The sequence below is a fragment of the Hemitrygon akajei genome, unplaced genomic scaffold (genome assembly GCF_048418815.1).
Source record: "Hemitrygon akajei unplaced genomic scaffold, sHemAka1.3 Scf000057, whole genome shotgun sequence".
Lineage (NCBI taxonomy): Eukaryota > Metazoa > Chordata > Chondrichthyes > Myliobatiformes > Dasyatidae > Hemitrygon > Hemitrygon akajei.
The window spans coordinates 587801-602282 of NW_027331943.1; the positions used below are offsets into that span (position 1 = coordinate 587801).

Genomic DNA, 14482 nt, shown 5'->3' on the forward strand with positions numbered 1-14482 from the left:
GAACTGGGGACCTCGATCGGATACGATGTTCGCGGGGATTCCGTGGAGGCGGAAGACGAGAAGATCTGCCGTTCCTTGAGAGGAAGACAGTTTAGGGAGGGCCATAAAGTGCACCGCCTTGGAGAATCGGTCCACCACGGTGAGGACAGTGGTGTTTCCGCGGGAAGGGGTAGACCGGTGACGAGGTCTAGGGCGATGTGTGACCAGGGATACCCAGGGACAGGTAGAGGACGAAGAAGACCCGCGGGTGGTCGATTAGAGTCCTTTCCCCGGGCACAGATGGAACAAGCAGAGACATAAGAACGGGTGCCCCCTCCGTGGACGGCCACCAAAAGTGCTTCCTTAGGAGAGCCAGGGTCCGATCACTCCCGGCGTGGCAGGTGAACCGGGATTGTGCCCCTAGTGGAGAACCTGAGACCTGACGGAGACGGGCACGTACAGGCGATCGCCGGGTCCATTCCCTGGGTCGGGGTCGTCCCGCTGGGCTTCCTTTACTTTAGCCTCGATCTCCCAAGTGACAGTGGCCATCACGCAGGATGGTGGGAGGATCGTCTCGGGAATGGAGGTGTCATCCTTGGAATCATGCTGGCGGGATAGCGAGTCCGGCTTCCCGTTCTTGGATCCTGGACAGTACGTGAGGGTAAACCTGAACCGTCCGAATAAACAATGCCCAACGGGCCTGGCGGGAGTTCAATCGTTTGGCGGTCTGAATATACCCCAGGGTCTTATGATCAGACACACTCGCAGAATAAAGAAATCAGGGACCATGACTGTCCTCGACCCCTTCACTCGCAGAAATAAAATCAGGGACGATAATAGTCCTGGAACCGTTACTGGCAGAAAAGAACAGCGACCCAAGTCTGGAGCGGGCCAGGTGGATTGGAAAGGGGCACTAGCATGGCTGACGGAAAATCCACAATGGCTCCCACACCCCCATCTTATCGCATTCTACAGGGGTTGTATTGAGAGCATCCTGAGCAGCTGCATCACTGCCTGGTTCGGAAACTGCACCATTAATGATTGCAAGACCCTGCAGCGGATAGTGAGGTCAGCTGAGAAGATCATCGGGGTCTCTCTTCCCGCCATTACGGACATTTACACTACACGCTGCATACGCAAAGGAAACAGCATTATGAAGGACCACAAACACCGCTCCGACAAACTTTTCTCCCTCCTGCCGTCTGGGAAAAAGGTACCGGAGCATTCGGACTCTCACGACCAGACGATGTAACAGTTTCTTCCCCCCAAGCTATCAGACTCCTCAATACCCAGATCCTGGACTGACGCCTTGTCCTATTGTCTTGTTTATTATTTATTGTAATGCTTGTACTGTTTTGTGTACTTCATGCAGTCCTGGGTAGGTCTGTAGTCTAGTGTAGTTTTATTCTGTGTTGTTTTCTACGTAGTTCACTCTAGTTTTTTGTACTGTGTTATGTAACACCATGGTCCTGAAAAAGTTGTCTCATTTTTACTATGTACTGTACCGGCAGTTATGGTCGAAATGACAATAAAAGTGACTTGACTTGATATTCGAGAACAGATCCGGATGACTGGAGAATTATGACTGTCACTCCACTCTGAAAGAAGGAAGTTTGGCTGAAGAAAGGAGAATATAAGAAAGGCAGCCTGACTTCAACGTGTTAAATAACTCAAAAGATTCGAAGCACATTTAAGATCAAAGACAGTTGAGGAGAAAGGGCGGAGATTTGTCAAATAAATCATCGTGTGGTACAGTGATGCACCTTGGAAGAAAGGATAAAAAAGATTCTAAATGCGGATGTTTTTCAGAAATCAGAGGTGCAAAGAGACCTTGTGCAATATTCCCTAAATGTTTACTTCCAGGCTTAGTCAGCGGTAAAGTAAGGCAAATGCAATTTTAACATTCGGTTCAGGAGGGGTAGAATATATAAGCAACATTGTAATGTTAACATATGTCCGTCATTATAAACCTGATTCTGATCCTGACCTTTATCCCCAACAATGGAAATCTCCTTCAATTACGATACTGACGGCAGTATTATCCCTCCACATTCACGTTCTGACGTAACTGTGTTGAAACAAATTCCAAAGCTGTCGAATTATACTATTTGTATTGGAATGATGAATCACCATTTCCGTTACCGAAAATAAAGCAAGTACAACCCTCACTTCAGTTGTAGTGCTACGGTGGGTGCAATGAATATTGATGGAGCTGCGATGGCCGAGTGGTTAAGACGTTGGACTTGAAATCCAATGGGGATTCGCCGCGCAGGTTCGAATCCTGTTGGCAGCGCTCAAACTACAGCGCCAGGGAATAGAAACCTCACTGCCAATAAAAATTTAACACCCTGGCTGCAGTCTGTGTTCAGTTGACAACTACGTTCCAGCCGGCAGATTTATAGATTTTTACACTCATTGTGCAAATTTCATTTCTATTACGACTCTGATCAATCCCCCTCTGGGCAGCTTAAACGCTTTGTAGTTTGTAGCTTTACCGACTTGTAAAGATAAAAGAATCAAATGCAGAGAACGGATATTTCAGCGTCCGTGTAAAGAAGTGGACTTCATCCTTTCACTGAAGTGGGCAGCACGGTCTCTGAACGCGAAGAGCTTTCGCCGTTTCATATCCCTTACTGTACAGGCTCCCCATTGCTCTCTTGTCCAGCGAGCGACCCCGCCTATTGCCATTGACAAATCGGTTCGCTGACCTTCCGTCAAAATCACCCTCGCCGATTGTCACTGAGCCGTTGTAATGGTCCGACATCAAACAATCTAATCAAAAGGCTTGCAACTTACCTTGCTCCCATTCGTGTATGCAGATGTCAATCCAATGTGTTATCCAATTGCGGAAAGGGTTTCACCCAAGAGTTGGTCCCTCCCACAGACTCTGACTGCCTCTGCCTCCCCAAAGTCCCGTCAATACTGAGCAAACCTCAGAGCAATGTCCCATTATATAACATTCATATCCATATGCTTCTGATCGAAGCTGGGGACGCTGTCAGGGAGTCGAAATAAAGGCGGGCGACAGAAGTTTATCTCCTCTCACCGGGGGAGACGGTAGAAGATTTGCTGGAGGACACCGACCGATTTTTGACTCGCAACTGCGGTATGGGGGGGGGGGGGGAGGATTGAGAAAAAGTCTGGGCAGCCTGATCTTATTGAATGCCGGGGCTGGCTGAAGAGGACTAGAGACTCGCCCTTCTTTCTGTTGTCTGTCTGTTTTAAGAAAAGGAATAAACAGGCCATTCTTGGGCCTGTATGCTCCCCCGTGGATATAATAGTTCGCAATCTATGTCATCAGTTTCCCTGAGGAATCATTTCCAAGTCTGAAACTGGCACAAGATTGATATCCATCTTTTGTTAATGATGCAGAATTGTACAATTTATGTTCTGCGTACTGTCTGTCTTTTCGAGCCTGCAATGACGCTGCAAGTGTTTCATTGTACCTGTCCCTCACCGTCCCTGTGCACACGGCAATAAACCCGACCGGACCTGACAATACTCACTGAGATTTGAGGAGTGATGACCCTGGGCAGATGAGTCAAGATGATGTCGGCAAACTGACTGAGTAGGACCAGAGTCCAATATGGGAAATGTATGTTCACCCTCTTCTACAGAGAGACAGCGTCTCTGAGTGGATTGAGGCGCAATGAGGAGTGAAGAAGATCAAATCTACATTGTATCGATTGCAAGTTAGTGTCTGTAAGACCTCGCACAGTTATTTCCAGCTTTATTGAGATTGCACCTGCGATATTTTTTTTCAAAGTCATGTTTTCATTGTCTAACAAGTGTCATACAGAACAAATACCGAATCGCTGCAGAAACGGTGTATAGCGGGTCAGGCAGCATTTGTAGACGGAAGAAGGTAGTACACACGGTAGAAAGCAGGAGAATGTGGCTGAGAGGAAATGTCGAAACAAACTTGATGGGCCAAACTGCCGAATTCTGCTCCTATATTTTGTGGTCTTATGCTGCTGAATCAGGCCGATGCAGGTTAAGAATAGACAGGAATGTTGTTGTTGTGGCAGCAAGTTAATACACACGATAAGTTACAATAAGCACATTAAATGACAGCAGGCAATATCTTATTTCCCTGACCGGGAATCGAACCCGGGCCGCGGCGGTGAGAGCGCCGAATCCTAACCACTAGACGACCAGGGAAGCTGATGATGCGCTGCATCACAGCAACATACACTATCAAATCAGAAAAATACAAAACAATATCAAGGGATAAATAATAATAACGAATGAATGTGATAAATATTGTAACGAATCTGCTGCTCAGCACTTTGCTCACCCAGTGCTTCAGGTTAAGGAACACTCTGGACTCTGAATGAATCAGTAGGAAACATTCGTTCTCCAGTGTCTTTATAAAGATGGTGACATTCAGATTCTCTTATGAGCGCTGGGTCATTTTTGTTTGTGTCTATCGCCTTGAAGCAATTCAGTAGTAGGCCATCCGATTCCTGCGACATTATCGCCGATACATCTGGTGTGATACATCTACACTCCGCCTGGGTGGAGGTAGGAGAAAGAAAACCAGACGTTCAGAATGCCTGAAATATGGTCCGGGGGTGGAATGGTAGGCTTTCCTGATCGTGCTCTAACAGTGATCGAGTGTGCGGGAGCCCCTGGTACTGAGAATGACGTACTGATGACAAATAAGCCCAGTTTTCATTAAACAAGCCTGATAGAAACCCGCAATGATTTGAAAGTCCTCAGGGTAGGCAGTTCCTTGTTTGCTGGTCGCGGCACTCAATACATGGTATGCTTGCTTAACATCTGCTCTGGCTGTATGTGAAGTGCCGTCCGGATCAATGAGGAGAACCTCTCGGTAAGCAGCACCGACAGAACTCAATAATTGGATGTTGTGATTGGGGGAACAAGGGTGCGGCAAGACCGCTATATACGGAGAGTATGAAGAGTTTATCATGAAACAATACCGCACAGCCCCACCCCAACCCTTCCCCCCACCCCCCGCACCATAATACCGTCTTATCTTCTCCGAACTGTGGATTGAGAAGCCTTCCGGCTGATCCACCGAACTGAGCCATGTCTCCATGAAACAGAGAAGACAGCAGCCCCTCATTTCCCTCCGAAGCTGCAATGTTGCACTTACGTAATGTATCGTGTTTTCAAGTAATTGGCCTTTGGCTAAGAAAATGCCGGGCAGGGGATGCTTCATAGCCCGTCGATATAGTCTGGCTTGAAGTCTTCCAAACCGACCTCTTTTCCGGCAATGGTAATGGCTGACCTTCGCTGATCGCTGAAAGGTGCCGCACCTGCATTCCCGAGAGTCAAGTCCATCTGGTCCTTCAGCAGTTCGTTACACTGCCGATTAATTTAGACAGCTCAACAGTACGTTTCTTAAAGGGAAATTAGGGGCTTCACATTGCAGCGACAGTGGTTCAGCAGAAATACATCGAGACATTTTGCGAGCTGTCGGCAATACGTCGCGTGAATCGCCAGTGCCATCGTGGATATTTGGATTTGTAAACAAATCTCAAAATTCCTAAAGCCTTGTCAGGTTTCCGTGTGGGAGGATGCTCGGGAAGGATCAGACGCTTGGCTTTAACAATGAGGTAGTAAATTGGATTGGCCTTTGGGTACGTTGGGGAAGCTAGAGTGTGGTAATGGATGGTTGTCTCTCTGACTGGGGAGCTGTGATAAGTGGAGTGTCCCAGGGATCGTTGTTGCGTCCGTTGTTGTTTGTCATCTTTATCAATGATGTGGATAATGATGTCGTTAAGTAGATCAGCAAATTTGCCGATGACAACAACATTACGGGTGTAGTTGAGAACTAGGAAGAGTACCGGAGCATGAAACTGGATCTGGACCAGCTGGAAAAAATGGGTTGAAAAACGTCAGATCGGAATTAACGCAGACACGTGTTAGATGTTGCATCTGGGAGGGCCAGCCAGGGTGGGTCTGACCCAACGAGAAATAAGGCACTGACGAGTACGATAGAATAAACGAATCTGGAAATGCAGAACCGTAATTCAGTGGAAGTTGCGGCACAGTTAGACAGGGTCGCAAAAACAGCTTTTCGCACATTGGCCTTCCTAGACCAAAGTACTGAGTACAGGAGTTGGGATGTTACGTTGCTGTGGTTTAAGGCTTTATTGGGGCCCAATTTAAAATATTGTGTGCGGCTGGGCTCAACTATCTGCAGGAAAGATGCAAATAAGATTGAAAGAATGCAGAAAAAAGTTTACACCGCTATTGCCGGGACTGAATGTTTTTAATTAAAAGGAAAGATTAAATATATCAGCACTTTATTTCCGAGCGGGTAGAAGACTGAGAGGAGATATGACAGAGGTAGATAACATTATGAAGCGTATAGCGAGTGTAAATGCAAGCGGGCTTTCTCCACTGATGTTGGGCGAGAATACAACTGAAGATATTGGGGGAAGGTTGAAATGTGAAAAGTTTAAGGGAAACATGAGGGGAAACTTCTTCACCCAGAGGGTCGACAGAGTGTAGACAGAGCTGTCAACACAAATGGTAATTGAGATTCCGATGTCAACGTTTAAGAGATGATTGGAGAAGTACACGGATGAGAGGGATATGGATGGTCACGGTCCGGGTGAGGTCGATGGGAGTAGGCAGTTTAAACAATTCCTCCCGGTCCTGACGGGCTGGAGACCCTGTTTCTGTGCAGTGGTTTCCTCTGGCTGTCTGACTGTATGTGTGGGTTAGAGCTTTAGTGTCTCACAGCACCGAACAATCTAGAAAGTCGTTGATACTGTTTTATCCCTCTGTCCTTACACACACTGAAGCATGGAGACTGTTAATGGATGGTTACAGCATAAGAAGATGGAAGCTTTTGAAACTGTTTATTTTGTATTCTCCAATTGCCTGCGATGCTTTTGAAAGAAGACAAGTGTCAGCCCGAATATTTGCTTTGCCTTCGCTGCGTTTTCAGTTTGTGTAGTTTTGTGTGTTACATTTATTATTGATTTCAGAGAGAGACACGGATTCCACACCAGCCATGTGGATTCAGGGTTAAATGGATCGAAATATGAGCGTATCTACACTCGATACGATAAAACCACGATTCAGAGGTAAATTAGCTTTAGGATAAATTGGTGTGTACTTGAATTGGGAATTTAGAATTGACATTTTGGAAGGCTGGTTCTTTTAATAAGCGCCAGAAGCTGCTGCTGAGCACTTTGAAATGTTGGTTTTAAACTGTAGGGTTCCACTGGAAAAGGTGTTTTGCAGACATTGTAGCATTTGCCCTGTAATATGTAAATGACAGGTCAGTTCAGAAAACGCGCTGGTGCAGTCAATAGCTCAGCCATTTGCTTACGTCGTCAGCCCTAATTCCATTAATTATCCTGCGCCGCTGTGTGGTCAGATTTAAAAGATTAATTACTCAGCCCTATTTCTCGGAGCACTGTAACTGCAGACTCGCGATAGAGTTGTAAAGTGTACCGAAGTTTCGACTCTCCATGCGGAACACGGCTGCCATTTGTCTTCCAGCCAGAATTTATTCTGTCTAAGACATCATCCGCCTTCTGTTAGGCTCATCATGAGCCTTCTGGCTCATTCAGCCAATTCCGAATCAACGCAGCCAGGTTTCCCTCGATCCCATGCCTCCTGACTTTCTGAATGAGTTCACTATGGGAACTGATCAAACGCCTGACCATAATTAATGCACCCACATCGACTGTCCTGGTTCATCCGTTAGTTTTCTTTTCACTTTTTCAATTAAATCAATCTGGCTCATTAATGACAACATATCATGCTTTCTCTCCGTAGCCAGACTACGTTTCTCCAAATACTCATTAATTCCCTCTTTAGTAATCGTCTCCAGTAGCTTACCCACTACTGATGTAAGACTACCTGGTCTATAATTCCAAGAAGTATCCCTGTTATTTTTCGTCAACAAATGAATAACATTTTCCACGCTCCAATCTTATAGTTCTACTTCCGTGGCCAGTGAAAACACAAATATCCTGTCCAAAAGCTCACCAATATCTGAGTTCGCCTTCCAAAATTAGCTGGACTATAACTCTTCCGGCACCCGGGAATCATCTATCATAATGTTTTCCCAAGTTTCCAGCGCATCCTCTTTCTCAGCGTCGGCACGTTCGAGCATATCTGCGTTATTACGTTGTGGGCACATTGATCAATGCATTCAGTAAGAATCTTCACTGTTTCCTTGGCTCCAGACACAAGTTTTCCTCTTTTACCTCTGATTTGCCCACGCTCTCCCCAGTCTCCTCCTGTTCTTCACAGTGCAACTCGTCAAGGATTTCTCAAATCCCCCTATCATTCCTTTACGTCCACTGTTATATTCCTTCCTGTCTACATTGTGACTCGCTATAGCGATATTTGATCCTTTCTTCCTGTTCTGTAAGTATCGTTCTTTCTTCCTCTTGACGTGTTGTCCAACTTTCTTGTCTCCAAGGGTTACTTTACACTGTCATCCTTTCCCTGCGTCACAGAGACAAGCCTATACTGAACCCCGTGTAAGTGCTCCCTAAACAATCCCCACATATCAGTTGCGCAATACCCCGAGTGCATCATTTTCCAATGTACCTTCCTAAAATCCTGCCAGCCAGCACCATAATTCGCAGAACCCCAATTAAACACACTCCATACTTTCTGGTCCTATCCCTGGGTAAGGTAAGTGGAGGGGAGTTCTGTCCTATTGTTCTGAAATGCTGACCCACGGAGAGATCTATCACCTGACCCGTTTCCTTTTCTAATATTAGATCCGGTACGGACTGTTCGCTAGTGCGCCTGTCTTCTTGTAGTGATATGAATCCTTCCTGGACACTATCAAGAAATTATGCCATAATTAAAACTTTTACACTGGGGAGATGCCAAATAACATTATGGATGTTTCAGTTACTCATGTAAATAACCTAGAAAATGTCCAAGTCCCGCTTCACGATCGGTTGCTCACTTTTCGAGTTGCAGTTACTTTCTTACTGCAATACAAAGTAACAGGTCTGTACAGAATACTGCTGTACAGAATACTCCAAATGGGGTGATTATGTTACTGTGTTCGTCTCACATTTTATTAACAAACGAACGCTCCACGTTGTCCTCCTTTTCTGCAGTTGCGATACTATCCCTGGTTAGCCATCGCACTCCCTTTTCAGGGGTGTCAAACCCATTTTAGGTCACGGGCCGGATTGAGCAAAATGCAGCTTTATGCGGGCCGGATCAGTCGGACGCGTGCGAACGCAGCTTTCGTTGTCTCCGTTTTTTCAGCCTGCTCTCCTGTGTCTCAGTCTCTGCTATAACTACAAAGTGTTTCACTTTACAAATTCCGTTTCTTATGAAGAAGACTGCCGAATAAACACTAAAAACCCTGAAAACCTGTACCTGAATAAACTCAGTATTAGCCATATCATACGCCATAGGCGCTTCGATTACTGGGGTCAGCTTCAATAGTAGTTAGATATTATCTCGCGGGCCAAAGATAATTCCACCGCGGGCCGGATTTGGCCCGCGGGCCTTGAGTTTGACATATATGCTTTACATTATGTTAAACGACCCTGTCCATTTTGAAACATCTAAAACACGGAAAGCCCTGAAGCCATCCCTGCCCTTGTAACAGTCGAGTGTCTGTGATAGTTTGGAACATACTTCAACCAGTGTAATATTCACGCCAGCAGCAATGAGCGCTTGTATTGCCACCAACCTGAACTTATGATGTGGGCGATCTTCCACCAATTCTGCAATTTCCGGGCGACCAGGCACATGATTGTTTGAGTTTATGACATATTTGCCAAACCTGTTCATTGTAAAACGGTTTTATTTGAAAACTCCGCTGAATCGTCAGTAGACACGGGCATTATCTACACAGATGGCCATTTAATGTGAACACATACTTCATTCCATTCCTCAGCTCTTCTCTGAATTTCCTCTGTGTCAGTGTATAGATACAAGTATTGGTGCACATGCTGAGTGTTTGCAACATGAACCTAAATTGCTGTAGGATGTATACCGGGGAACTCAAATATCTGTCCTGGTAAAAATAGTTTTGCACTTGCCATTTCAGGGTATGGGCTACAGAGGGCATCCACAATAATATGAAATTAGCTGAAATAGAAAACAGCAAAATCATCGATTTTCTGCGATTTTCCACCTCGGCATCTTTCTGATTGTCGCTGCTGTGCCGAAGCCTTCTGCGGACTCTATTTGCCACAACGATATGTCTTACGGTTAACCCGTTAAACACCAGGATTAAGCCTATTGGTAGAAATGGTGTTAAAATACTGAGCAGTAATTGGTATCCTCTCCACACGGGTGAAGTAGCGTATTCATATGTGGCGGTGCACCGCCACGGCGTGTTGTCAATGATGACGTAAGGTTCAACGGCAAAGTATAACGGGACCCCTGTCCCGCAGCTCACTATAGCCACGGTCACCATAACCACCGTTGCTGTTCTCTCGGTGCAGTATCGCTCCCGCAGCTTTCGGCAACATATGGCGATGAAGCGATCGAAGGTAAAACTGACCGTAAACCAAACAGAACAGTCCGTCGTTACGACCCGAAAGACAAGTGTCAGAGCGCACTCAGCAGTGATGAGCAGGGATCTGGAATAAATGTAGATATTGTTGGTCTGTTCCACTAAAGCAACAACGATAACCACCATCAGATCCGCTGTTGCCATTCCAACCAGGTAACGGGTGATGCATTTGGAGACTCCGCATTTTCCACGGGAAAGGATCACAATCGCCGTTAAGTTAACTGCAAGAAATTTAGAAACATAATAGAAATACGGTCAGCTCCCTGAATGCCCCCATTCTACCTATGCTATGCAGGGTATGGTCTATTTGGAAGTGGAAAGAGGAAATCCAGTGTGTGAGGTCTCCGTCGCTGCACTCCGGCTGGAGGACAATGACGGATGTCAGTCTCAGTGGATTGGCGACCTTCCGACAGTTTTGAACAAGGCATCCAAGTTCCAGGACTCACGTACCTGTGGGCACTCGATCACTCCTGTTAGCAAAACCATTTCCATTACTAGTGGTGAAAGAACTGAAGGGATTGTTTGCAGCCGTGACAAAGTGGAATCTAAAGATACAAAGCACAAGTTATCAATTCAAGAACAGACCTACGTGTCGAAAATAGACTGGACCGTCATTTAAATAAGCTGCCACGTTGTTATAAGTCGAAGTGTAGAGACACGGACCTTGAAAAGCAGTGACCAGCATCACTTCCGAAAACCTAACGAGGTGAAATTATGAAACAGTGACAATATCGGGACCAACTTAATTGAGAAAAGAAGAAAACTCTGCGATCAAAGTATGGAAAATAGAAATAAAACCATTAGATGCCTGAGTCCTCCATTTTCAGCCGAGGGTAGCATCTGTGCTCAGTAACAGTGCGGATACCGCAGCAGAGTAACGACGACACCATACAAAAAGTAACCAGCTCCGGCATCTTACCGGGGACACCAACCGCTACAAGTGTGGGATAGAAAATGGCCGCAATGTAGTAAATCGCCGGATATCCCATATTCCGTCAGAAGCAGCGTTCAGTTGTACGGAGCGTTTCAGCTGCTCAGATGGACTGGTGATCGGTTAACAGACTTTTATTGAGCAGAGAACAATTCCACTGAGGCAATTAGCGTGGCTAATACGTCAGGGACATTAGTGAAAACCAACTGCACAAACACTTATCTTAAACTATTTATACTCACTCTGTCCCCGTGTCATGAATTTGACTCCTCAATAGAGTCCATTACTGTAAAACAAAATAGAATGTGCCTTTTTCCATGTTATTTTGCATGATACCTGGCTTCAGCTATTTAAATGGCATTTTTTATATCATTAGTGCTTTAAAACAGGCATTCATCTTGAAGTTGATTTATTTTGTAATATTTGACCGTGCACATTCGCTTCTGAAATTGAGTGAAGGAGTTTGTTCTGGCGGGTGAAATGAACAACACTTCCTTATTAAAGGGGAACATTCCTTTGTTCTTTTCTTTCGTTCGTTCCAGTCATTTCGGTCTGTTTGTGTGTTGGAAATCACAGTTACAGCTGACATAAAATAAAATACACTGCACGTATACCTGCAAACACTGTAAAGATCCACAGCGATATTCCAGAGACCTGTGATCAAAAGGGGAGTGTGTCCTCGGGAAATTAGCGAGGGCTGTGGACAGTTTGAAGAACAATGTTTTCCAGCGCACACATGGGTCGTTTGGTAGGAACCTGATCTCTGCCAGTGAATGACTTGATCACCTCACACCCGTGACGTGCCATGCAGTCGATTTAACCTTAAAGATATTCTCAAACCTGCCGCTATTCTCCCGCAAATTTTCCATCCATTCTCTGTTTCAGTAAATACAGTAAGTAAAATCTATGGACAATCCGCAGGTTTTCAGGCTGTTCTGTCATTTTCCACGAAGTTGTATTTTTTTCTCCTGATTTACTGTCAGGTATATTGCCTTTCGAGCGTCACTACGATTATATGCAGAACAGCGGATGTGGTCAAGCTCCCTGTCAATCACACTTCCTTCTGCAGTGCACCGCTCCGTGGCGGTTGTGATACTCGTAGCGATGAGCAGCCCTCGACTTATTGGAGAGAATCTCATCACTCCGTTTCCATTGCTGAACTCGTACTAATGTGCGGCCCTCGATTGGCTCAAGAAAGTATCACCTGTCCCTTCAAATTCTTCCTCCCAAAATGGATCACTCCGTAACCTTCCGGGTTGAACTCCATCTGTAACTATTCAGCGCTGCTCTGCGTCCTGTCACTGTCCTGTTGTAATCTGTGACAACCTTCTATATTATCCATAATCCCACCAACTTTCACATCACTGGAAATACAATAAACCATCCTTCCACATAAAAACACAAAAAAAAACCCTGGGTCTCAGACAGATCTCTTCAGGACACCTGTCACCAACATCCAGAGAGAAAACGCTCCATCCACAACTATCCTCTGCCTTCTGTGGGCGTCATTTTTGAATCTGGCAGCTAATTTTCCATGGATACGAAACCTTCTGACGTTATGGATGGTCCTACCATGACTAACCTTAACGCCTTGTTAAAATCCGTTCATATCATATCAATTATCTCCCACTTTATTTCCAGAAGACCACACAACAAACACGTTCTCCCATCTGTTTCTCTCTTCCATTGACTCCACCTTAGCTCGGGCGAGTGCAAAGATGTGACCTATCCTCATCCTACGGGAGCAAACTGGAAGTAGGTGCCCAAGTCACTGAGGGGGCAACTGCTCCTTCATCCCCATCACCGTCGATTGCCTGAAACATAAATCTAAGAGGATCACTCATCTCGGTCCATAGCATCCAATTGGCAATAGGTTTTCTGGAACTCAGCTACGAGAGGACTTTGACTATCTCCAAGGGGTTTGAGGTCGTTAACATGATACCAACCCAACTTATTTGTAGCAGTCTGAATTCGATATACTGATCTACCGGTTCTGTCAGCGATATCATATGTCCCTACAAATCGCGAAGCTGTAAAGTGGCTTGGCTGATTTAGAAACATGATAACCTTCTGTCCTATTTCCAACACCCGCGGTTTTGTTCGCACCTCGAAATAAGCTTTGCTCTTCTGTTTCTTCCGTCTCCTGTTATAGGTGGCAGCAGAATGGGCCTCCTGAATAGAGTCAATTAATTGCTGCTTGCATTTGTTCTACCCAATGCCACCACACTCGGCTGATGATAAATCTAGCCTAAACAAGGATTCTAACCCTTTCATTCTAACTAACATTGTCCTTAACGTTGTGTTCATCCATTCAGCAATTGCACTGTATTGTGGTCGATAAGCGATACCAACTGTGTTTTCTCCCAAACAGTTTCATTACATTTTGTATCACATGTGCGGTGCAGCGGCGACCATGACTGATTCTAAAGTGCTTGTCAATCGCCATCGGGTAAAAACTCTTTCAAAAACAAAATCGTGGCTGAAACGTCAGCGGTTTTCATTATCTATTTGGGAAAGCCTCTATCCACTTTGAATCGGGCGAGTGCAAAGATGTGACCTATCCTCATCCTCAGGGTACAAACGGGAAGTGGTTGCCCAACTCATTGAAGAAGCAACTGCTCCTTCATCCACGTCATCGACGAAACATAAATCTAAGAGGATCATCTTATCTCGGTCCAGGGCATCCCATTGGCAATATATTTTCTGGAACTCAGCTACTAGAGGACAATGACTATCTCTAAAGGTTTGAGTTTATTGATATGATACCAACCCAACTTGCTTGGAGCATTCTGAATTCGATATACTGATGGACTGACTCTGTGCCGACAAATCTGGAAGGTGTAAAGGGTCTCGGCTGATGTAGTGACATCATAACCTTCAGTCCTATTTTAAACGCCCGCGGTTTTGCTCGAACCTCGAAACAAGCTTCGCTCTGCCGCTTCCTCCGTCACGTGTTATGGGCGGCATCATAATGGGCCTCCTTAATAGAGTCAATTAATTGCTGCTTGCATTCGTCCTTTTCAGTGCCATCATACTCGGCCTGTGATAAATCTAGCCAAGAAAGAATACGAACACTTTCA

At 45.4% G+C, this 14482-nt stretch overlaps 1 non-coding gene across 1 annotated transcript; it reads right to left on the reverse strand.

The window, feature by feature from the left end:
• Positions 1 to 4068: 4068 nt before the first annotated feature.
• On the reverse strand, positions 4069 to 4140 carry trnae-cuc (transfer RNA glutamic acid (anticodon CUC)). Its single transcript has one exon. It is a non-coding gene; the product is annotated as a tRNA-Glu (tRNA).
• Positions 4141 to 14482: the final 10342 nt, after the last annotated feature.